The following is a 24,127-nucleotide window of genomic DNA, read 5'->3' as shown; positions in this document are numbered from 1 at the left end:
CAGGCCTTCAATGGATTGGATGAGGTCCACGCACATTAGGGAGGGCAATCTGCTTTACTTAATCTGAGGATCCAAATGTTAATCTCATCCAAATACACCCTCACAGTAACACCCAGAATAATGTTTGATCAAATATCTTGACACTGCATGGCCCAGTCAAGTTGATACATAGAATTAACCATCATTCTCACATAGCTGGTAAATGATAGAGCTAGGATTCACAACCGTGATGAGCTGTCTGATGACAAAATTCAAGCTTATTTACAATTTGTACCTGGACCCAAACTCAGCATTAGTATCCTAAAGGTAGCCTTTTATTTAGTCAGTTTATGGATATTTGCATAAGGAATGAGGCATATTTGTCTTGATAAAATGAGTAAATTCATAGTAACCAGGATGGTTCGAGATTGTGATATGAAACAACAAGTAGTAAGTGAGACATACTTAACACAGAGGTGAATGATTTTGAGTTTCAGAAGACCTGTCTTAATCTTGTGAAAGAGAAATTAGACCCCTTTGTTTCTCCAAAGCATAGAAATTTCAGTTTCAACTCATATTAAAGAACTTTTTATCAGAGTTGTCCAGCACTGAAACAAGATTTTTAATCATTTAAATATATTTGCTTTTAAAAATCTTTAGCATTTTAAGGCCATGTTTTTACCTTTTATATTTTTTCATTCCCCAAAATGCAAAGTTAAAAAAAAAAATTAAAGACCATTTTGTACTATAATTTTACCATTCTCCAGAGTGAAAGATTTGAAATTAATTTTGTAGTCTGTTTGGTATTCTAAGTTTATTTAAAAAAAATTTAAAAAGCAGCTCATGTTTCCTTTTTCTATTAACATTTCCTAAATGAACTCACATGGAATTAATGAATTACTATCATATATGATGATCATTTTCCCTCATTGAGCATTGGAATATGTTCATTTTAGAGCTTATCAGTAGCTCAGTCTTGATTCTCTAGTTGAAGTAGTTATGTCAGCCTTTGCATCTGGCTCAAGGTCTTGGGTCCTTTTTCCATAGGAAAAATCTTTTTGTGATAAAAATATACGTAAGATTTATTATTGTAATCATCTTTAAGTGTACAATTCAATGGCATTAGGTATATTTATGATGTGTAAACATTTCCACTTTCTGTTTCCAGAGCTTTTTCATCATCCCAAAGGGAAATGCCTTACCCATTGAGCAATAACTTTCCCACTCCATCACCGCAGCCTCTGGTACCTCTATTCTACTTCCTGTCTCTATGAATTTGCCTATCTAGGTACCTCACATAAGTGAAATTGTATAATATTTGTTCTTTGTTAGCATTTGCATAGTGTTTTTCACTTAGTATAGTGTTTTGCAGAGTTCATCCATCTTGTATCATGTGTCAGAACTTCATTCCTTTTTATGGCTGAATAGTATTCCATTGTACGTATATAGCACATTTTGTTTATCCATACATCTGTTGATAGACACTTGTTCTGTTTCCATCTTTTGCCTATTGTGTATACTGGTGTAATGAACATCAGAGTACAAGTATCTGTTAGAATTCCTTTAGGTATAACCAAGAGTAGAATTGCTGCAGCATATGTTTAACTTTGTAAGGATCTACCAAAGTGTTTTCCACAGTGGCTTAACCATTTTGCATTCCCACCAGCAGTACAGAGAGGTTCCATTTTCTCCAAATCCTCAGCAACTTTTGTTCTTTCTTTATTTATTGGATAATAGCTGTTCTAATGAGTTTGAAGTGGTATCTCATTGTGGTTTTGATTTGCATTTTCCTAATGATTTGTGATGTTAGCATCTTTTGCAATCTAGATATGCTGAGAATTTTCCAAATCATCAAGTACTGATTTCTTTTTGCTTAACTTCCTCAGTTTATCTCCTTTTATCCTTTTTCATTCCTCAATTTATCTCCTTTCTCTCACATTTTACCATAATTAGCAAGGAGAAACCAGTAAATGCCTTCAACATTTTGCTTGGAAATCTCAACTAAACATTCAGGCTCATCACTTACAAGTTCTACTTTTCACCCAACATTAGAACACATGTCAGTTTTGCTACATTGTAACAAAGACTGCCTTCCCTCTAGTGTTCAATAACATCTCTCATTCCCTTCTTGAGACTTCACCAGAAGTCCAGTTAATGTTAATATTTCTGTAACATTCTGTTCCTGACAAATAAGTGTATTCTCTAAGATGATACAAGTGTTCTCAGCCATCCTGTTCACTTCCTTCTGAGCATTCACCAGAATCTCCTTAACGTCTCTTATTTCTATTGGGTTGGCCAAAAAGTTTGTCCGGGTTTTTACGTACCATTTTATGGAAAAGCCTGAATGAACTTTTGGTCAATCCAATATCAGATGGCTCTTCAAGGCAATCTACCAATAGTCTCTTCAGTCATTATTATTTTTCTTAAATTTTTTGTTATCTGTTACAGCAACACCCCACTTCCTGGTACCAAAATCTTTTTAATTTCCTAGGAATTCCATAATGAATTACCACAAACTTGGTGGCTTAAAGCAACAGAAGTTTACTTCGTTACAGTTTCCAGGGCCAGAAGTCCAAAATTATGGTGTCAACAGAAGTATGTTTGTTCCAACAGCTCTAGAGGAGGATCCTTCCCTGCCTCCTGCAGCTTCTGGTGGCTCCTGTCTTTCCTTGGCTGTGGCAACATAACTTCAATGTCTGCCTTCATTTTCACATTGTCTTTTTCTCTGTGTCTCTGTGTATCCTTTTCGGTCTCCTTTGAGGACATTCTCATTGTATTTAGGGCCCACCCTAATCTAATATGATCTCATATTGATCCTTACCTTGATTATATCTACAAAGATCCAGTATTACAATAAGGTCACATTCTGAGGTTCCAAGTGGACATGAGTTTGGGGGAAAGGGAGAACACTACTCAACCCACTATAGTCTCTTTTTAGGTAATTATATTATAAATGTGTTATATAATTATTTATAATTTTTAAAACTCAAAGTTTTGCATAATATTTTGTTGTGAGATTATTTCACCATACGCTAATACTGTTAATGTTAATATTCATATTAGAAAGTGCCAAATAGGGAAATCACTTTTCTTTTTAGACTTTATAATATATATTAGAAGTATGGGGTTCTTTAATGTGTCTTTGCTTTTTGATGAGGATATTGTACACATGGGCATACACACACATGAATAAAGCAAAGTTCTGTTAACTTAAAGTTTGTTACTCAGTATTTATTCACACCATATAGTGAGATCCTAAATCACCTCTCAAATTGAATGGAAGGAGTGTGTGATTAGATTTTCTTGAGATTTGGGGTGTTTTAAGACTGACTCCAGGGACTTCCCTGGTGGTCCAGTGGTAAAGAATCCGCCTTTACAATGCAGGGGACATGGGTTCGATCTCTGGTCAGGGAACTAAGATCCCACATGCAGCCAGGCAACTAAGCCCACACACCACAACTACTGAACTCACATGCCTCAACTAGAGAGCTTGTGTGCCACAAACTACAGAGCCCACATGCTCTGGAGCCCACGCACCACAACCAGAGAGAGAAAACCCACATGCCACAACTAGAGAGAGAAAACCCGCACGCCACAACTAGAGAGAAGCCCATGCGCCGCAATGAAAGATCCCGCATGCCTCAACGAAGATCCTGCGTGCCGCAACTAAAGACCCAACGCAGCCAAAAATAAATAAATAATAAATAAATCTTTAAAAAAAAAAAAAGACTGGCTCCAAAATGTTTAGCGAGTTCTTCAAATATTTCAGTAACTCAGAGGAAAAGATATTTTTATGAGTAGCAGCAATATAATTTAAGTATATTTAGTTGAGTGTTCTAAACAGGTGGGATTATTAAGATCAAGCACAGTGCCTGTAAGTGGATGAAAGAGTATATTTAAGCACAATTGTTGTTACAGAAAAAACAAAAAAGAAAAAATCAACCCTCACTTTTAAGGGTCCTAAGAGAAAAGGGAAGAAAGATGTTAGGGTCATAAAGAGAGAAGATTAAATAAAACAAAAATTGGGGTTGAAACAGAAATGCATTATAAAGGAGAGGGAAGGTAGATTGGCAAAAATGAGGAAGTATCAGAAAAGTGAAATATACAAAAGCAAAGGCAAGAAATAGGATGGGGAAGACTTTAAGGAGAGCAAAAAATAAGAAATAATGCTATGACTAGCTTAGCGTTAAAGGGTAAAAGATGAATATATCAGAGTTTCTTTCAAATTAAGTCAAATTAATGATGATTATTAGAGAGTAACTGTAGTCTTGATATCATACACTTAAGTCAAGCTTCTCATGCCATTTTCCCTGTAGAAAATAGTAGGAACCATTTTATGTATTATTCATTAAATTGCAAGTAAATATATTATTTATGATATATTGACATGTGATATTATGTATTACACAAACTTTTATTATATATGTTATTTATATTATATACATTTCAAGGTAAATATTCATATGTTATCTTCTTTTAATGGCAAAAATTTGGTTTTTGGTGTAAACGATGAAACTTTGCATGTAAACACATATAAAGCAAACTGTTGAATGTTTCACATAACAGTGGTGATACATCATTTCCTCAGTCATAAGAACTGACATGGAGTTATTATTGTTGAATATGAGGCAGGTTTTGACATCCAGGAGAATATCAAACATAATATGTTTTGCCTTTGACATATTATGACTGGTCACGGAGTTTTTCTACAATATCAGGTGCATTCCTCATATTCAGTAAATATCACACTAATCAGGCTTAACATATCAGCATTACAAACTACTTCTCTGCTGCCTTTGTATTCTTAAAACTAAAACTAACCCTAGATATTCATTCATGCTGACCTGTAGAAATGAATGTTATATCCTCTCTATTACCTGCAAATTGTTTAGAAGGATTTGATATATCATAACTGTATATGGTTGGCTTATCAACTCCTTTAAGTCCTTGACCACAGTTTTCTGTAGGTTGATTGATGTATTATGTCACCCATTTACTTTCTTCTACTTAAATTCTCTGGTAAACAAAGGACTTTAATATTCTGCTTTTTAAAATCATTTTATCCGAAGTGTCATAGAATATCTGCATTCAGAATCCTATTGATCCAATAAGGAAGATGCACCTTAACAGCTGAGAGACACTTGGTCATATTATATACTACTTCAACTAAATATGGCTGAAAGAAGCCTTTACTTAATATAATTTTGATTTCCTGCTTTAGGAATCCTGAAACCATGGATCACCTATATATGCTTTGAGACATGCTTTAGATGTTTTTTCTGGAAGCCCTGCAATTGCCCTAAAAACTGAATGTATCATTGAAAAGACCTATGGTAAGTGGGTTTTTTTCCTTCTTTTTCTTCTGTCGGTTTCATGTTGTGGTTAAGTCTTATGAATGTTGTAATGCTGCTCCCTGCTGGACATAGTATAATTTTTTAAAGTTGGCACTTAATAGATGGGCAAATAACTGGTTAGCTGGACCCACTATAGAGGGGAATCCTTGCCTGCATTCACAAAAAAACAACAGTATACAACCAAAGCAGCTCTGTTTTCATAATGGGTGATACCTATTATGTTGATATCTGAAGCCTGATGAAAGTGCTGATAGTCTTGTTTCTGAGTTTTATTGTCTGCTTCCTGTTTAGTGGCATCTAAAAGTTGTAACAAACATACATTGAAGGGTGCTTGTAGGTGATGGAACTTTTAGGATTTCCTAAATTATATGTGTGTGTATATGTTTGTAACTGTCTGATTATTATTATTATCTCGTTTGTAATCATTTAAATTCCCTTTATGTTTTTCCAAAGGAACTATTTAAAACATCTTTAGTATAATTTAAATTAGACACTGTTGGATCTATTTTGAGTGAGTTACCCTACATTACATTTTATACAGTGGACTTTAAGTGTAACTTGTTTTGTATATCCATCCTGTAATCTAGTGGTTATGTTTTCTAGTGCACACAGTGAACCATTCTTACACAGAGTGACATTGGATTGGATCTCAAGTGTCATATTTGTGTCCATCCTATTATGAACCCTCATACTGAATGCAAACACAGGTGTTCCTAAAATTGTTTTAAAATGTGTGAGAGTTAAAAGTTTTTCTTCCTACTTTTGAGCTAAATTATTATATATTTTTTGGAGTGCAGCCTGCATAAAGTTAATATCTGGGTGTAATATAGATTTATTTTGAAAGTAAGCATACATTTTCTTGCAAAGAAGAAAAAGCAACAGGCACAACATTGAGCTAAGCAAAAATTTAACAAAATAACTGATCTTATACTCTTTAATGACCTGGTACTTCTTTTGTGGCCATTTGAAAAGCCTGTAAAATCTGTTCTTTATTAAGATTCTGGAGAATTAGGCATAGTAACTTATTTCTTTATTATTAAAATATTGCAATAAAAATTAGAAATGTAGACCAAGAAAATAAAATTGTTAGCAAAAAAGAGGAGCCCTTTCTTCCTTCTCTTTCAGAATATATTTTTTCAGAAAGTATATCATTTTAAATATTTTTATTATGAAATATAACACTATATAGAAACATAAAATGAATAAGTATAAAGCAGACATTCAATAACCATAGATCATTACTGACATACCAGGAGCTCTTGGGATAATCTTCCTTTTCCTTAGAGGTAACCAATGTCCTGATTTTTGTGATAACTATTTAGATAATTCTCTATATAATTTTATCACTTTTATGTGTATTCCTCAGCAGTGTGTTCACATTTTGCCTCTTTTTAATCTTTATGGACTCATATGTATTCTTTTTTTGGATAAACTTTTTTGTATTTTTGTTGGAAATGTTTTTGTTATTTTTAAGGGGAAGGGTATGAAGAAATAGAGAGCTTAAGGTAAAGTCAGAGGGCTGACTTCACTGTACTAAAGAGCTTAGGGACAGGAGGAGTTGTAAGGAATTTAGATGTATCTGCAATCAGAATGGGATCAAGATGCCTGGGGACAAGTTTGTAGCCTTTCAGGGTAAGTGAGAGGCTGGAAAGATCGCTAGGAAAGGACAGCATTCTTGAGGAAAGTGTATAGGCTAGGCATGGAAAGCATTATGCTGATGGAACCTATCACAGTGCTGTCAGAGAATAATGGGGGAAGTCAGGTGAGTTATCTAGTCTGTACTGCCTCCAGGTCTCCAAACCTGAGCTGTCACAGTCCTCACAGGGTATCTCTTGGAACGAGTCTGGGGCAGAAGCTCAGAGCCCCTTCTCAGTAGGGATGGAGGGGACCCTGCTGCTGCCACTGTCACTGCTCAGCCTCCTCCACTGCATTGCAAAGGGTAGAGGAAATTCCCAGCAACGTGGCTCAGGCCTTGCAGCAGCATCATGGAGGTTCAACTGGATGAGCTCCCTGAGTACTTTCTTTGGGCCAGGTACTTGAAAGTCACAACTCATGGAGTAGATCCTGTAGAGTGTGGCTTTGATGTTCAGGCCAAAGAGGTCTCAAGGGTTTTGCTTGTATATGTTCAAGGTAATGAGGGCGATGCCCTTGCTGTGCTTGGGCTTCTCCCAGCCTAGGCCATATGATAGCACCTACTCCTGCTGGGGCTCCAACTCTGCTTGAACTCCAGCATCATCAGGCATGTATCCTCTTCCAACAATTGGAAGAAGTCCTTGCAGTCCACAGAGGTCCCATCCTTGTCTATCACCAGCGTTAACCACAGGGTCTCCAGTGCTTTGTCTGGTAGTTCCTGGCAGGTGGCAGCTGTGATCACAGACACAGAAAGGTGGCTAGAGTGGTGGAGCTGGGGTCCAGACCCTACAGCCAGTCTTGGAGCTCATATTGGATCCTGACTGAGCTTGGAGACTGTGACGACCTTTGTACTTCCCTTTGGGTTGGTGCTAGATTGCTGCAGTGTGACACTGCTGCAGCTGTGGGGTGCTCCTGTGGGGTAGCATGGGACACAGATGGGCCTACTGGTGAGCCCCATTTTCCGGAATCATATGCATTCTTTCTTCCTTTACACAGCATTATGTTTTGAAGGTCATCTACATAGTTGCATGTAGTTTTATTTTATTCATTTTCATTATCATGTGTTATTCCTTTGGAATGAATATGACAGAATTCATCCATTCTGTTTTTGGTGGATGTTTGGGTTCTTTCTGGTGTTTGGCTATTATAATTAACATTTCCATGAACGTTCTTTTACATATCATATGTTGATTTTTATGTGTCAAGTGGGAAAATGTCATATATTTTCAGGTTAAAGATAATTGATTATAGTGGTATTTTAAATTAATTTAAATGAGTACATGAGGAAGTTGTTGTATCCTGAGAGTGACACATATTAAGTGTTGGAAAAGATTCTGAAGTGATCATAATTTCTTTACGGTAGGCCTTAAATATATGGTAGAGTGCCATGTAACTTGTGACAGTTTAAAAATAGTATATGTGTAGTAGATATACAGATATAGGACCTAATGTAGTAACTCTTTGTTTTACTTTATTAGCACTTTGATTCCATTTACAATTATATCATGTTTTCTATAACTTCTTCACTTTACTGATGAAGAAAATAAGGAGAGCTAAAGAGATTGAGTGAATTGCACAAGGTTGGAGCCAGAAACCAGACCAAACTGTCTACTTAGTGGCAGTCACAATTTAAAGAAAAGAAAGTGAAAAGTGAAATCAGGATATATTCTTGAGTGTGTCCAGCCATTGAAGTGGAGAATTTGCATGACTAGCTTTCAGAAATTATCAGGTATTCTTTTGACTCTTAACCAAGAAGTGGCCTTGCACAGAGAATTGTATGTTTAAAGGCCCCCAAAATGTTACTGCACTTTATTACAATTCATCTTCTGAAAGGCAACTGTGGTATATTCTAACTTTGAGAATCTTACTTAGAATAATTCCTCATTCATTGGCCTGTTATTAACAAGTGGTGTACTATTTCCTCATCTGTTAATTTTGTGAATAATTGAATCTTATCCTTTTGTGTGCCAAAGTTTATTTCATATGAATATTTTTTTATAAAATGTTTTTGAAATATAAAACGTACCCTTCTGTCTTCTTAAACAGAACAAATTGAGTATAATGTAAGTTGTTTTTGTTTTTGTTTTTTTTGATGGGTCAGAGTTGTTATTGTTAACATTAGTCATTTCACAGAATTTATGTGATTTCCTCAGAGACCGTTATGCTGTCTAGGACCGCTTTCCTAAATTGTCTTAGACTGATAACTTTTATGTCCTGGGTGCTGCTTACGATGTGGTTTTTTTGTTGTTGTTTTGTTTTGTTTTACCTTTGTTAGGTAATTCTTGTTTTTTGCTCTCAGTGCATTATATTAACTCTAATGTAAAAATCAGCATTTACCTAACATATTCATTGGTTAGGTGAGAGCTTAAGTATGGTCTGCCCCATCTACTGATTAAGGGCATAGAAAGTAAATTTAAAATTTACTTTGGGGTCAGCAACTTGTCTTACTGCTTTGTTCCAAGAGACTGAGATTATCTCACAACTGATTTCTGGATGATTGAAATGCAGCCTAGATTTGCATGTATCAATACTATGGTATCCTTATTTGGGGAATAAAAATTATCATGTACATATTTTCTTATAAAACAGTGATATTGAAACTGGATTTACTTAAGGATTCCTTAAATAGGAAGTCCAATGAGCTTTAAGTGGTTGTTTTTAATGATAAGATATTTGACAGGATGGGCTTTGAAATAAAAACAATGTATTAGGTGACATTGCCTATTGAAAATGTCAGTCATAAAGATTAAACTACCTTTGAAATGATAGCTTTGTAAAGGAAAATATAGAAGTAACATAGATTTGGTTTCCAGAAAACATTTAAGTGTTTCAGGAAAACATTCACTTAAAAGTGAAATGCATTTGACTGCTTTCCCAATTATAAAGTACTGAATGTGAATTTAAAGGAAAAAAATTGGGATGGGGGGTGTATATTTGTTTTTAAATGAAAGGAGATCTCGGGAAGAGAGATAGACAGTTGCTATCCCAGCACATTAGGCATCAATATGATGATTTCCTACATCAGCGATATTTTTCCAACTTGAAAACTAAGTCAGCAATTTTACATATGCATTTGGGGACAAATAAACAAAGAACTTCATATAGTTTTTTCCAATGAGAACATCTTTGAGAATTGCCTAATGAACAAAATATCTTAGAGGCCCAAAGAGAAGAATAGCTTTTTCTGGTATACATCTGAGATGTATATGTGGTGGAAGCAAAATGACACAGCCCCCACAGAAGAAAAATTAGCAATTTCTAGAGAAAGACCCATGCATTTACACACTTGTCTCAGCCAATTCTGGGAATTTATTACAGATATACTTACGTACTTATAAAATAACATATGCAGGGATTCCCTGGTGGCGCAGTGGTTGAGAGTCTGCCTGCCGATGCAGGGGAAACGGGTTCGTGCCCCAGTCCGGGAAGATCCCACGTGCCGCGGAGCGACTGGGCCCGTGAGCCATGGCCGCTGAGCCTGCGTGTCCGGAGCCTGTGCTCTGCAACGAGAGAGGCCACAACAGTGAGAGGCCCGCGTACCGCAAACAAAACAAAACAAAACAAAACATATGCATAAAAGTTTTCATTGTAGCTTCTTTTGTAGCAGCAAAAGATTGGAAACATCCCTACTATCTATCAGTAGGGTACTGGTTGAATGAACTCTGGCATAGCTGTACAGTGAAGTACTCTACAGCTGTAAAAATAGAAAGGTTGTTCTCTATATGAAGATTTGGAAAGTTTTCAAGCATACATTGTTATTTGAAAAGAGCAAAGTTCAAGCAGAGTGTATAGTAAACTACTTTTTGTGTAAAGGAGGAGAGGCTTAAGATATATTCATAATTGCTTATATTTGCATAAAGAAAATTTGGACAGGTATACAAAATCTAAATCTTGTATGTGGATGGGTAAGGAAAACAAAGTAGATGGGACTTTTACTGTATATCTTTTAGATTGTTTTTAATTTTTGAATATGTGACTATGTTACTAGTTAAAAATAGTTTTATTTGTTAGTCAAATGAGAGAGAGAAAGAAAGGGATAAACCTACTATATTTCCCACAGAATTAGCCAGTTTTATTCCTTTATCCGCAGAGCCAGGGAGATAGTAAGAACTGAATAAATATTTATTATACAAGTAAAACGTGAACTATATAATCATTAGGTGATTTCTTTTAGCTTCTTTCTTTTTTTTTATAATTTATTTTTGGCTGCGCTGGGTCTTTGTTGCTGTGCGTGGGCTTTCTCTAGTTGCAGAGAGTGGGGGCTACTCTTTGTTGTGGTGCACGGGCTTCTCATTGCGGTGGCTTCTCTTGTTGCAGAGCACAGGCTCTAGGCACACAGGCTTCAGTAGTTGTGGCACATGAGCTCAGTAGTTGTGGCTCGTGGGCTCTAGAGCGCAGGCTCAGTAGTTGTGGCTCATGGGCTTAGTTGCTCCACGGCATGTGGGATCTTCCCAGACCAGGGCTCGAACCCATGTCCCCTGCATTGGCAGGTAGATTCTTAACCATTGTGCCACCAGGGAAGCCCTTAGCTTATTTCTTAAAGTATCTTTTCAATACGAGAAAAACAGTGTTGTAAATCGTGTGTTGGTTCCAGTATAGAAGTAAGGGAAAATATTTAAGTGGGAAATAATGAGATGTAAATTGTCAAATTATCATGAAGTTTCATTTAATTTATAGGATATTGATATTAAAGAATTATATTTTAACTTCACTGAAAAGTAAAATAAATGTTTTCAAAAGATTCCCATTAAATTAGGTAATAAGCTTTCATAATAAATAAAAGCTTATGAAATTTGAGGGCAATGAGGAAAACGGCAAACATATTCTTTATACTGCCTTATCTTCTGTGCTACTTTAGTTTCTCACAGAAGGGCAATTTTTCAGTACTGAGACTATTTTAGAAGCTCTGTTATAATAGCGGCACCAGCAGCTACTCTGACACAAAGGCCAGTTATCTCTGAAAATATGGTATTGTAGATTGGGAGCTGGGGAATATAATAGGGTGAATAGCTGTTGCTCCTCCATTTTTAAGAGTTCAGGAACTTATCTTACCTATTGGTTTGAAAAATTGATTATTCAAATAAGTAGTATAAGAACCTTTAGTTTTCACCTTTAGGTTATACATACATTAGTTGTTCCTAAATTTCTTATGACAGGGATTTTGACTACCTTTGTATATCTGTATTTGTGTGCAAAATTGCATTTTTAAAGAAAGCTATATATATGGAAAAGTGTGCATATTATAAGTGGATGGCTCAATGAATTTTTTAGAAGCCAAATACAATTATGCAAACAGCACCCAGATACGAAAAAGAACATTATCAGCACTCTAGAAGACACCTTCATGCTCTCTTCCAGCCACTGTCTCCCTCCCTGCACAAGGATTACCACTGCCTTGACTTTTAATAGCATAGATTAGTTTTGCTTGGTTTTGTATTTTATGTATAGAATTATACAGTATAATTTTTTTATGTCTGGTTTCCTTTGTTCAACATTATGTCTTGAGATTCAACTACATTGTTGCATGTAGTTGTAATCTGTTCATTTTCATTGCTGCATTCTATTATATGACTATATCACAACTATTTTTTATCTATTCTGTTAATGGACATTTGGGTGATTTCCATATAATGTTAAATATAAACATTCTAATACATATCTCCTGATTAATATATTTATGGGTTTCTGCTGAGCATATGTCTAGGAGCAAAATTACTGGATCATAAGTACGTTTATTTCCAGCTTTAATCAAAATTGCCAGTTTTCTGAAATGGTTGTACTAATTTACGTTCATAGGAGAGTTCAAGTTGCTCTGCGTCTTTGCTAACTCTCCCTTTTCGCCATCTTTTTCATCTTTCAATTCTGGTGGATATAAAGTAGTAAATCATTATACTGTTTTAATTTCTAGTTCCCTGATGATTGATGAAATTGAGCACTTTTTCATATGTATATTGACTATTTGTTATTCTCTTTTGTGAAGTGCCTGTTCACTTCTTTTGCCCATTTTTTTGTTGGGCTGCCTTTTTCTTTGATTTGTAGGAGCTCTTTATATATTCCGAATATGAGTCCTTCATTTTTTTAGGTATTGCAAATATTTCTCCAACTCTGAGGTTTGCCTTTTCAATCTATTAATAGTGCTTTTGATGAACAGAAGTTTATGCCTTTAAAGTAGTCTAGTTTGCCATTTATGTTTAGTGCTTTTTTTTTTTTTTTTTTTTTTTTTGCGGTACACGGGCCTCTCACTGTTGTGGCCTCTCCCGTTGCAGAGCACAGGCTCCGGACACGCAGGCTCAGCGGCCATGGCTCACGGGCCTAGCCGCTCCACGGCATGTGGGATCTTCCCGGACCAGGGCACGAACCCGTGTCCCCTGCAAAGGCAGGCGGACTCTCAACCACTGCGCCACCAGGGAAGCCCATGTTTAGTGCTTTTACATCTTACTTAAGAAATAATTGTCTACACCAAGGATGTTCTGTGTTCTGTGTTTTTCTCTAAAAGTGTTGTAATTTTACCTTTTGCATCCGTAATTTTTAGCCTGTATTCTCATGTTAGGCAGTTTTGCTTCTCTTTTTAGACTCAATCTATGTCTCTAGACAGAAAAACAAAGTGGACTTTTGTAAATGAACATAATTATGTACCGCCTACAAAATACCCCCTTAAGAAAATAGTGTGTAATCTGTGTTTACCTTACCTGCAGCTTTAATGTACTGCTTTATTTATTTGTTTGTCTTTAAGGAAAGTTTACTAGAAAATCCAGGAAAGAATTTCTGGGGTGGGAAAATGTTATGATTTTCAATATTTTTAACAATTCTAGTATTCATAAAAATGTTTATCCATGAAATCTTGTGAAGTATTTACAGACGTAATTCCAGTGACCTCATTTGGGTATAGTTTACGCTGTTAAAGTTTAGGATATTTAATTGAGGAGAAAAATTAGGTTTTAACTTTTGTCATCAAAGCGATATGAATGCTATTATATTTGCAAATTATTTTTATAAGCTTCTTTTTTTCTAAACATCTTTTTTGGGGTATAATTGCTTTACAATGGTGTGTTAGTTTCTGCTTTATAACAAAGTGAATCAGCTATACATATATATATATCCCCATATCTCCTCCCTCTTGCATCTCCCTCCTACCGTCCCTATCTCACCCCTCTAGGTGGTCACAAAGCACTGAGCTGATCTCCCTGTGCTATGCGGCTGCTTCCTACTATATAAGCTTCTTTTTAATTATTTTGATTTTAAGTAGGATTTCTTGTGAGCATCAATTTGTGTACAAGTTAACATTCATAACGCCTTCAGTGATACTTTTTATTATTCAAAAATATTTTAGGTATTTGTTCTATGTGCTATTATTTATATTGCAGCAAAGTGTTTTTATATACCCTGGTATTTTAGTTTTTATCTTGTCAATAATGTTTATTGTTAACTTCATGACTATTGTATTACTTAATTTTACATTTATATTTCATGAGAGTAATTGCCTATTTAAAAATATATTTTGTCTTTGATCACAGTGCTGAAATTAAAGAAAGGTGATTGTACTTGACTCTTAACTAAGCACCTAGATATTTTTCACTTGTCATCTACATTTTTTAGTTTAAAGCATAACATTAAATATAATTTTCTACTGGCTTTTATTTTAATTCATGCATTTGAAAACTGAAATTCAGATAAAAGATATTTTCAAAATAAATTCAGCATATTATTTATGAGTGGAGCAACACATTAGCATTGGGTTCACAATAGATCATATCGCTTTTATTCCATCTTACAAGCTTAGCAGCACAAACAGAATAATCAACATATTATTTGGCTGTCATCTGCTGAACAGAAACCAGAGATCACAAGGAGGTTTTCCCTAGCTGTGGTGATGGCCTTTTTGTTCCAAGCCTCCATCTGGGAGGGCCATGGTGTGTTATCATATGGAACGCGGGGTTTTCTGTAATCTGCTTAGCTGCACTGCAGTTTGAATCTTCATTCCATGTTTGTGTAATTTATAATTTTAATGAGACCATGGCTCTTGTGGGCTTTGAAATATATTAAAAGCTCTTTTGTGCATATGCTTTTGTTCTTGCTTAATAGGCTCAGTGTATTTAAAACTGATGAATTTTTATTCATGAATTTGGATGTCTGGGGATTAGCTTAGACTGAATATCATTGCACTCATATATTGATGACTAGAAAGTTTTTTATTGTTATTATTTTGGGTTTTTTTGTGTGTCTATGTGTGTCTATGTCTGTGTGATACTTGTAACTAGAAAAGAAAAGAACTTAAATAATTTTGAAAGGATAGGAAAAAGTGGCATGGCTGGGTCATGAAGAATTGATTTAGAGTTTACGCATCTTATTTATTGATACTCATATTTCATCTTTAGTCTTAGTATTTTAGATACATATTATGAAGGAATAATTATGAAAAAGCAACTTTTAAATGAGTTAATACCTTACATACTGTTGTTTATATTGAAATAATATTCCAATGTGTGACAAAGATAGACTGTGTGTTTTAATTGTATGATATCAGTTGTCTGTGGTCATACTAAATCAGTCGTTACATTTCTTGAATTAAATTAGGTATATGTTTTATACTTTAACTATTTACGGTTTGCCTTGTTTCTGTAAAACACTTTTTATTAATGGACTATTTTTTCTTTACCTACATTGATGAAATGATGAGAAGACTAATGAAAAAGCAGTTTTCTAGTAATTTATAAAATTGATCTTTTAAATTTTGCTAAAATTCTGAAATATACTAAATGCTTCAAATCTCTATTATAGTTATTACTTAAAATGTAGTTTTAAAATTTGAATATAAACAATTATATAGCACCTTAGGCAAAAATCACGGCCCTGTCTAGATCCAGACTTTTTTGAAGTTGCTGTTTATTGGACTCATTGAGGGATAACACACAGACCTTACTAGTCTTTTATGAAGTTGCCCAAGCTGTGTTTTTTCTAAAAACCTTTGTGTACTGGGTTAAAGCATTTTTGTAACTATAAAACATTCTTTTTTGGTACATGTTGGTCATTGATTTGGCTGGTCCCTTCTTCTCCCCCACTACCCTTAAGCTAGAGATATGAAATAGAAAATAAATGACAACATTTTGTTTTTCTTTACTAGGTTTTTCTATCAGCTTTGATACTGGAATGTTTGTTTTTCCATAATAACCCTCTGCTTTAGTGTTTTTATTAGTAGTACAATTTCAGTTAGCTTAGGAGTATGTTATTGAAATTGTATGATCTGCTAGAGCCGTGCTGTTCCAGAGAAATATAATGCAAGTCATATATATATATTATTTAACCCATTAGATCCAAAATATTATCTTTTCAATATGTAATTAATACAAAATATTTTATTCTCTTTTTGTACTGTCTTCAGAGTCCAGTGTATATTTTATACTTACAGTACATCTCAATTTGGACTAGTCACATTTCAAGTGCTCGATAGCCATATGTAGCTAATGGCTACCTTATTGAACAGTGTAGCTCTAGAGTATTACATATAAAAATCATAACAGAAATGTGTATTTTTCATTCTTCATTAATTTTCTTGTAATATTCTAATAAAGATAATCAAACAGTATTCATGTTCTATAAAGTTGAAATTACATATATTGTTTTTTATAGCTCTAGCACTAATAATATTGGTGCCTGATTTATACACAAAATCAGAATTATGTTACCTGACTCTGAGTATTTATCAGATATTATGGCGCTATGCTTACAGGTATTGTGATGATAAGGAGATAATAATGGCCAACGTAATGGATGTAGTATGTTCCTCAACAATTGTGGGCAAATCAAACTTGTCAAATAAGTCATATTTCAGGTATACCGAGCATCTTAATTTTATAAGAATCCCATGGCAAATCTTGATACTTCTTTTTTTCTTTAAATAAAGTTGAGAACTCCTTCTTATCACATTAGAATTTTTCTGGATAGGTATTTGGGTGAATGAATATGAATCTCTTTTTTCATATATGTTTGCTTAGAGTTGGTACAGTTTTCATTTTCTTGGAAGAAAACTGAACATAAAGTATTGTTTTTTAAATATTTCTAGGATTCCATACATTTTAAATGCTCTGTATATATATAAATATAAGGAGAGTTTACTTCACTGTGTACTTTAAAAGTATACAGTTAAGAATTATAAAACTTTGAATTACAATTGATTTGAATTTATTCAAATATTTTAAAGTATAAAATGATCAAGATGATTTGTATAAAATCCTGCTACTGTAACTACTTTATAAAAAAGTAGAGGCCTTATTATATGTAACTGACCACCTTGTTCATGTATGGTTTAGGGAGAAAATCCTGTTTGTGAAACCTCTGAATAATTCACATTTTCTAAATTTTGAGGGAAATGAACTAATTTTTATGTAATCTAACTTTTATGTAGATATTGGCTGATGCCTGTTGTATTCTTTTACTCACTTAAATTTTTATTGACTTCTCTTTGTGACTTATACATTTAAAGTGTTGGCACAAAATGTTGAACTGTTCTTTAAACAATGCCTCTAGTTTCTTGGAGATGATAAATCCATCCATTGATTTCCTAATTTTATTATGTACACAGTCAATTGTAATCCAAGATTACAGCAAACAAGATGTTAATTTCTAGCCATAATCTATGTACATTTCAATTACAGAGCATGATTGTTCTAGAAGCACAGAATGAAAAGGAATAACATTTGTGCTATCCTCACCGGAGCTGTCAATAAAAGATGTAATAGGGGATTTAGGAATCTGGAAATGGCCAACTAATTTATGTGAATCTATTTTATTTCAGCTAGAAAGACCAAGCTCTTTTTCGTCTGCACTGCATATTGCAGAGCACAGGCTGTCTATAGAAAACCAGGCGGCTGCATATGGATAGTCCCTTGATATCATTCACTTGCTGTGTAATCTTATTATGCAAAGTTCTAATCTTCACCTAGAATGAATGCCTCTGGGTCAGAATATAGTCATATCAGGGTTTTTGAGGTCATGTTTTGTGATCCTTAGCTTATTCTTCTAAGTAGGGCTGGGATTTAAATGGTATTCCCCAGACTCCAGCAGATAGACAGCAGAACCTGCTGCCTTTTTGGAAGACAAGACCAACATGAGGTCCCTAGTAGGATTAAACTTGATTTGTAGCTGTAGGATTTTTTAACAGATGTATTATTGGACAGGGAATAGGGGGCCACCAGCACAGCAAAATTGAATCACGACTGGCGTTCTCAGGGAGTTTGCTGTCTGCTAAAGCAGCAGCTGCATGTGGATTTGACTTCTTTCAGGTGAAGCGACTTCCAGTCATTTGGAAAGGATGGGATGAAAAGGAACCTTGGTGATAATTTTGATGTCTGCAAGATTTAGTACCAGTGTAATGGGATTATCTGTAACACCTTCACTGCAGAAAAAGCCACCTGGCACTATAACTGGCAGCAACTGAGAACTAATCCTTTCCCATCTCTTGGATGTCATTCATGAAGCTCAAAGCGATTTCTATCCTGCTAACTATGATTAATTTTATAAACAATAACCAAAAAAATCAGATGATCAAGGCAAAGAATATGCTTTTTTATTATTTAAAATATGTTGCCTTATTATAAGCTATATGACTCAAAATTATGGAAGACATATATAGACTATAAACTATGTATGACTTAAAATGTATTAAAATGTTCAAATAGAAAAGTTGATTATTGTCTTTTATACTTTTTCTAGTTTGGTGATACAATGTGTTTGCTATTGGTAAAGATTTATGTTTGACATTAAATAATAAAGACTCTAGTGTTCTTCTAGATATGAGGCCATTATCAATAAATCCTACTGTCTATAGGTATAAGGAATTGGAGTAATTTGTTTTGTCATACGTTTTACCTGTTTTATGACTGCTTCAATTCCTGCTGATTAAATATTTTTAGTGAATAAAATGTTTAATGATATCAAAATATATCGACATATACTTTTGATAATTAAGGAAATGCTGACTCAAACTGCTGATAAAAAAGGCTCTTTGTGAAAGTGTATGATCTTATGTAAAAGTCATAAAATAGTTTATATTAATACTGAATGACTATTTTTTAAAATCAGAAATTCTTAGTCAAAGTTTTCCTTTAGCAGATGGGGGTTTAGTTACTTGCTCTAGAATCATGTATTAGTTAATTGAGGTTTTCTTTTTTTAAGCATTTTGTTTCAACCAAAAACTTTATCAACTACTTTGTTTAGAGGTGTTAATTATTTTAATATTCTTTTCTTACATGGTCCAGAATAAACTGAGAGAAAATGAAGTGAAATTATCCCATCAGTCACCCAAACAGTATGCAACATAACTGCCAAGACTGGAAAAGATAATTAGTGTTGTCAGTGTTATGATCCTGGAATACTTTTAAAATATTTATTCATAGGACTTGATTTTTATCTTATTATGTTTTTTGATTTAGTAGCTTTATATTTGAAAAAATAGATTATAAAACGTTAATCTTAATGTTTTTAAACTTAAAAATCTTAAATATAGGTGACTAAAGTCTTTTTGAAATTATAAGAATAACTGAAATATAATCATCCATTATGCATAATATATTGGTTTACTTGCAGTCTCTGTTTATGTGTAGTACATTTTACTTTTCTCCATATGAGGTCTTTATCTAAAAAAACAATAATAAAATATAAATTTATATAGCGATCGTTGGTCAAACCTACCTAGCAAATTTGTTATTCTTAATGATTTTTTTTTAACTGGTTTCAAGCTATTGTATTCCAAAATGTGTTTCTTCATTGGTTGTCCCATTTAAAGTGAATGAATGAGAAAGCTTAATAATATTTCTACTGAACTGCATTATGTTCGTTTTAAAGGACTTCTTTAGCCTTCTGTTTGTATTTTTACTATTTGAAAAGCTGTTTATGTAAAATTCTATTACACTGAAAAGATCTATTCATGAAATAAGTGGACTAAAAGCTTTTTCTTATCCTCGTAATATAATTACTTTTATTTTAAATATACAATATTTGGTTTATGTGTAATTTCAAATTATTTTGTCAGGTAGTGTATTTCTCAGGGTAACTTTCTATGGTAGTTTATATAATAGTATTATATAATTATTTCAAAAGAGTAGCTTTCCTTTCAAAATAAAATTTGTCTCAAAACTTTTATTAAACATGGTCACTGTTTACTTTTCTGTTTTTTAATCAGCTGTTTACTGAGTGGCATTTGAGAGTTAAGTGTTTTTTCCTTCCCTGTCCTAGCCATTATTACTTGACTAGAAATGGTTATCTCCTTTGGAAAGTCCCAAATAAACTCATCTTAATTAAATTCATTGTAAACATATAGGGTCTTCTCAGTGACATACATTCTTTTCAAATAGGTATCGGTTACTTGAATTTAATACCTTGTTGATAACATAAAGTTGACTCATCTTTAAAAGCTACAGCTAATAAATTTATTGCACAGGTGACTCATAATGTGTCTTTAATAAAAGTTAAGGGAGTTATTTTTGGAGATAAGAAAAAGGGATATAGGATGGGAGAAATGAAGAAAATTAAAAAAAAAATAAGTCAACTGTAACAGTAGTGCAGGATGGGAATCATAGGACTTATTGATTATTTAAGAGATGATAAACTTTTTTTTCTTTTTTGGTAATTTGTGAGCCTTAGTATTACCCCTAAAGGGCCATGCATGAACTGTAGACTGGCACATGACAGCTAGCCTGTAATAATGCTAAATGATATTTCTTCCATTTGAATGAATATCCTTCAACTATTGCTTGTACAACTTGTATATTGTTCTGAAATAGATGGATTATATAGCCATTGGGGAATTATTGGTAAATGAATGGGGTGGTTTTGGCATTTCACTGTTTGGAAGCTGGTACTTAATTATATTAATAGTGTCAAGTGCTTATGCTTTATAAACATAGAATGAGTTTTGATTTTGTATATATATGTATAAAAGGTGAACTTCAGAAAATAATATTGGATTTTCAAAATCATTGAAATGTTAGCATTATACAGTTTATTTGATGATGAAAATTTATAGAATGATCCCAAAGTTAACATTTAGTTTAAAAATAATGAATGGTTAAATTTTGTCAAGTTTCTGAAAATGGTGAGTATGTCTCAGTGGTCTCAAATGACAGCACAAAGTTCTTTACTGGGTTTCCTTCCTGGGAGCTTATTAAAACTACTGATTCTGCAGCCTTGCTCCCACAAATTCTAATTCATTAGCTCCATGATGGGAGCCTGGAAATTTGGATTTTAATTAGGTTCTTGAGTTATTTTGATGCTGCAGTCAAATTTAAAGCAGTATTCACTGCTTTAAACCTTAAAGTGCTGTCAGTTATTTCCTCTGAGAATGAATCAAAATAAATAGATTTAAATAAAATTTTCATTGATTATGGGGATAAGTGCTCCTTGAATTTGCAGTTCTAGAATGTAAAAAGTATCCTCTGCACATGTCTTACAGTAGATTTAACATTACAGATTTGAACAATTCATGAGCAGCCTTGAAGGTGATTTTGAAATGGCAGGAATTTGAATTACTTTGATGGAGAGGCTGCTGTGTGAGAGTGAATTATTTAGCTATTGAACAGAGTACACCACTCAACATCCATGTCTTAATGAGTCTTTGTTGTTCTCTTCTTGTCACAGTAACTTCCATTCACGGTCAGAAATGGACATATATCTTTCAGTTACTTTGTATAGATAGATAGATATAATTCTATGGGAAAAGTGTATTTTGTTGTAGATATTCTTGAATTTTAGAAATCATAGAGGTCTCAGGAATGTCATAAGTCTGCTGTTTCTTGTCCAAATGAAGGTAAATGTAGCAAAACTATGATGTTGGGATTTGTCTTCTGCTTCGCATCCTACTCTCTTCTCACCTTTTCTTAATGTGAATCCTTCTTTAAATGCTAATATATTCACTAACTATTCCATGTATCAAAACAAAAAAAAGTATGATATTAATCACTTCTTTGATTGACTGCTTATAATTTAAAATAAATGAATTTCTGTAAACTGATAGTTTCAATTAACCCTGACACTTTACATTTTTTCCTGTTTCTGAAACAAAACGCTTTCTCTTCTTTTCGAAGGAATTCCAGACCTGAACAATCAGGTGGATATTTTCTTTGTGGCTTTGGGTATTCTGAAATCATTGTAAAGCCTACTTTAATGGTTAGATCTAAATCAAGATCTTAGACTTGTACCCCTATTCCCAGAAACTTCAAGGATGGAGAAATGTCTACTTGTTTTTCAGCTTCTAGAGTTCACTCTGCTCCATCTTTTTAGCTAGTTTTAACGTCAGTCCAACCTCTCTCCCATGCCTATTTTATAAATAGTCTCCAACAAAGTTCTTTGATTTTTATTGAGAGGCAGTAGAGCATAGTGGTGGACTTTAGAACCCAACCTCCTTGTTTTGAATTCTGGCTCTGCTGTGTATGAGCTGTGTGATTTTTAATAGTTCCTTAACCTTTCTGTCCCTCAGTTTCTTTATCTGTAAAATGAGATACTTGATAAAATGAGTTCTCATAGAGTTATTGTAAGAATTAAGTGAGTTAATATATGTAACTAGAACAGTGCTTGGCACTCAAGACTATTATTTAAGTATTTGCTGTAATTGTTGTTACTGTTATTTTGGTTGGTAATTGAGGATTTTTTATGTATATTGAAAGAAGCCATTATTACCTACATCCGACAAAGTGTTTTCTAACTTTATGTTATAGGAAGAAAAAATTTTAAAATCTATAATGTAGCTATAGAACATTGAAATTAGACAACAACCTTGCTCCCTTATGCCAGTATTATGTGGAGTTTTACTATATATATATATATATTTTTTTTTTTTGCGGTACGCGGGGCTCTCACTGTTGTGGCCTCTCCCGTTGCAGAGCACAGGCTCCGGACGCGCAGGCTCAGCGGCCATGGCTCACCGGGCCCAGCCGCTCCGCGGCATGTGGGGCCTTCCCGGACCGGGGCACGAACCCGTGTCCCCTGCATCGGCAGGCGGACTCTCAACCACTGTGCCACCAGAGAAGCCCGAGTTTTACTATATTTTAATCAGAATCTCTTAAAGGTTTTCTGGGGAGGATTATTGTATGTTTCCTTTCCTGTATTATGTGGCACAGTCACAATTTTAAATTTTCATTTCTTTTTTCCTAGCTTTTCTATTAGTTATGTGATAGAGTACATAGACTCCCCATTAAAGGAATTGGTTCTCTACATTAATAACTCAGTTTTTTTATTGAAGTATAGTTAATTTACAATGTGTTAGTTTTAAGTGTATAGCAAAGTGATTCAGTTATATATATATACTTTTTCAGATTCTTTTCCATTATAGGTTATTACAAGATATTGAGTATAGTTATCTGTGCTGTACAGTAGGTTCTTGTTGTTTACCTATTTTATATATAGTAGTGTGTAAATGTTAATCCCAAACTCCTGATTTATCTAACTCAGTTTTTTAAAATATAAATGTAATAGGGAATAAAAAGTAGTAAATTCTGTTTCCTAGGTGGATTAAAATTCTATATGCCAAAGCTTTCCAACTTTTCTCACAGCACACATGGAATATGGTAAGTTATCTGGCACACAGTAATAAATGACTAGATGAGCAAGGCTGCTCAAGGATAGAAGTGGCCATTGGCCACCTGGGAGCTTAGAGCAGTTGTTCTCAAATTCTGTTTCAGAATCACCTGGAGAACTTGTTAAAACACAGACTGCCGAGCAACACTCCCATTCTGATTACATAAATCTTGAGTTTGGCCCAAGAATTTGCACTTCAAACAAATGCCTGCTGATCTGGGGACCACACTTTGATAACTACTGGTTGAGTGTGTCGGTATTTGATGTGGCTACCAGGTAGAATAATTACACCCCTCACTCCAAGATATCCATGTTTTAATCTCTAGAACATGTGAATATGTTACCTTACATGGCAAAAAGGACTTTGCAGATGTGATTAAATTAAGGAATGTGAATGAGGAGATTATCATGGATTATCTGGGTGGGCTCTATTTAATCACAGGGGTTCTTAAGAGTGGAAGAAGATGGCAAAATAAAGCCAGAGAGTTAGAGGGAGATGTGACCAAGGAAGAATGGTCAGAGAAATGCAATGCTGCTTACTTTGAAGTCGGAAGAAGGGGACCATGAGCCAAGGAACGTTTGTGCTTCTAGAAGCT

At 34.1% G+C, this 24,127-nt stretch overlaps 1 protein-coding gene and 1 pseudogene across 3 annotated transcripts in view; one reads left to right on the top strand and one right to left on the bottom strand.

Annotated features, from left to right (window-relative positions):
• The window catches only part of IMMP1L (inner mitochondrial membrane peptidase subunit 1), a 73,740-nt gene that overhangs the window by 13,308 nt on the left and 36,305 nt on the right, over positions 1 to 24,127 (top strand). For all 3 annotated transcript variants that reach the window (XM_060018640.1, XM_060018638.1, XM_060018641.1), the window contains exon 2: positions 5,201 to 5,312. The gene's annotated coding sequence lies outside the window, so the exon portion shown is untranslated. The remainder of the gene's footprint in view (positions 1 to 5,200; positions 5,313 to 24,127) is intronic.
• Positions 7,050 to 7,923, bottom strand: LOC132430297 (lipid transferase CIDEB pseudogene; annotated as a pseudogene).

This window comes from Delphinus delphis, chromosome 8 (genome assembly GCF_949987515.2).
Source record: "Delphinus delphis chromosome 8, mDelDel1.2, whole genome shotgun sequence".
NCBI classification, from domain to species: domain Eukaryota; kingdom Metazoa; phylum Chordata; class Mammalia; order Artiodactyla; family Delphinidae; genus Delphinus; species Delphinus delphis.
Note: the sequence above shows the minus strand (reverse complement) of the source record. Positions and strands in the feature narration are given on the sequence as shown.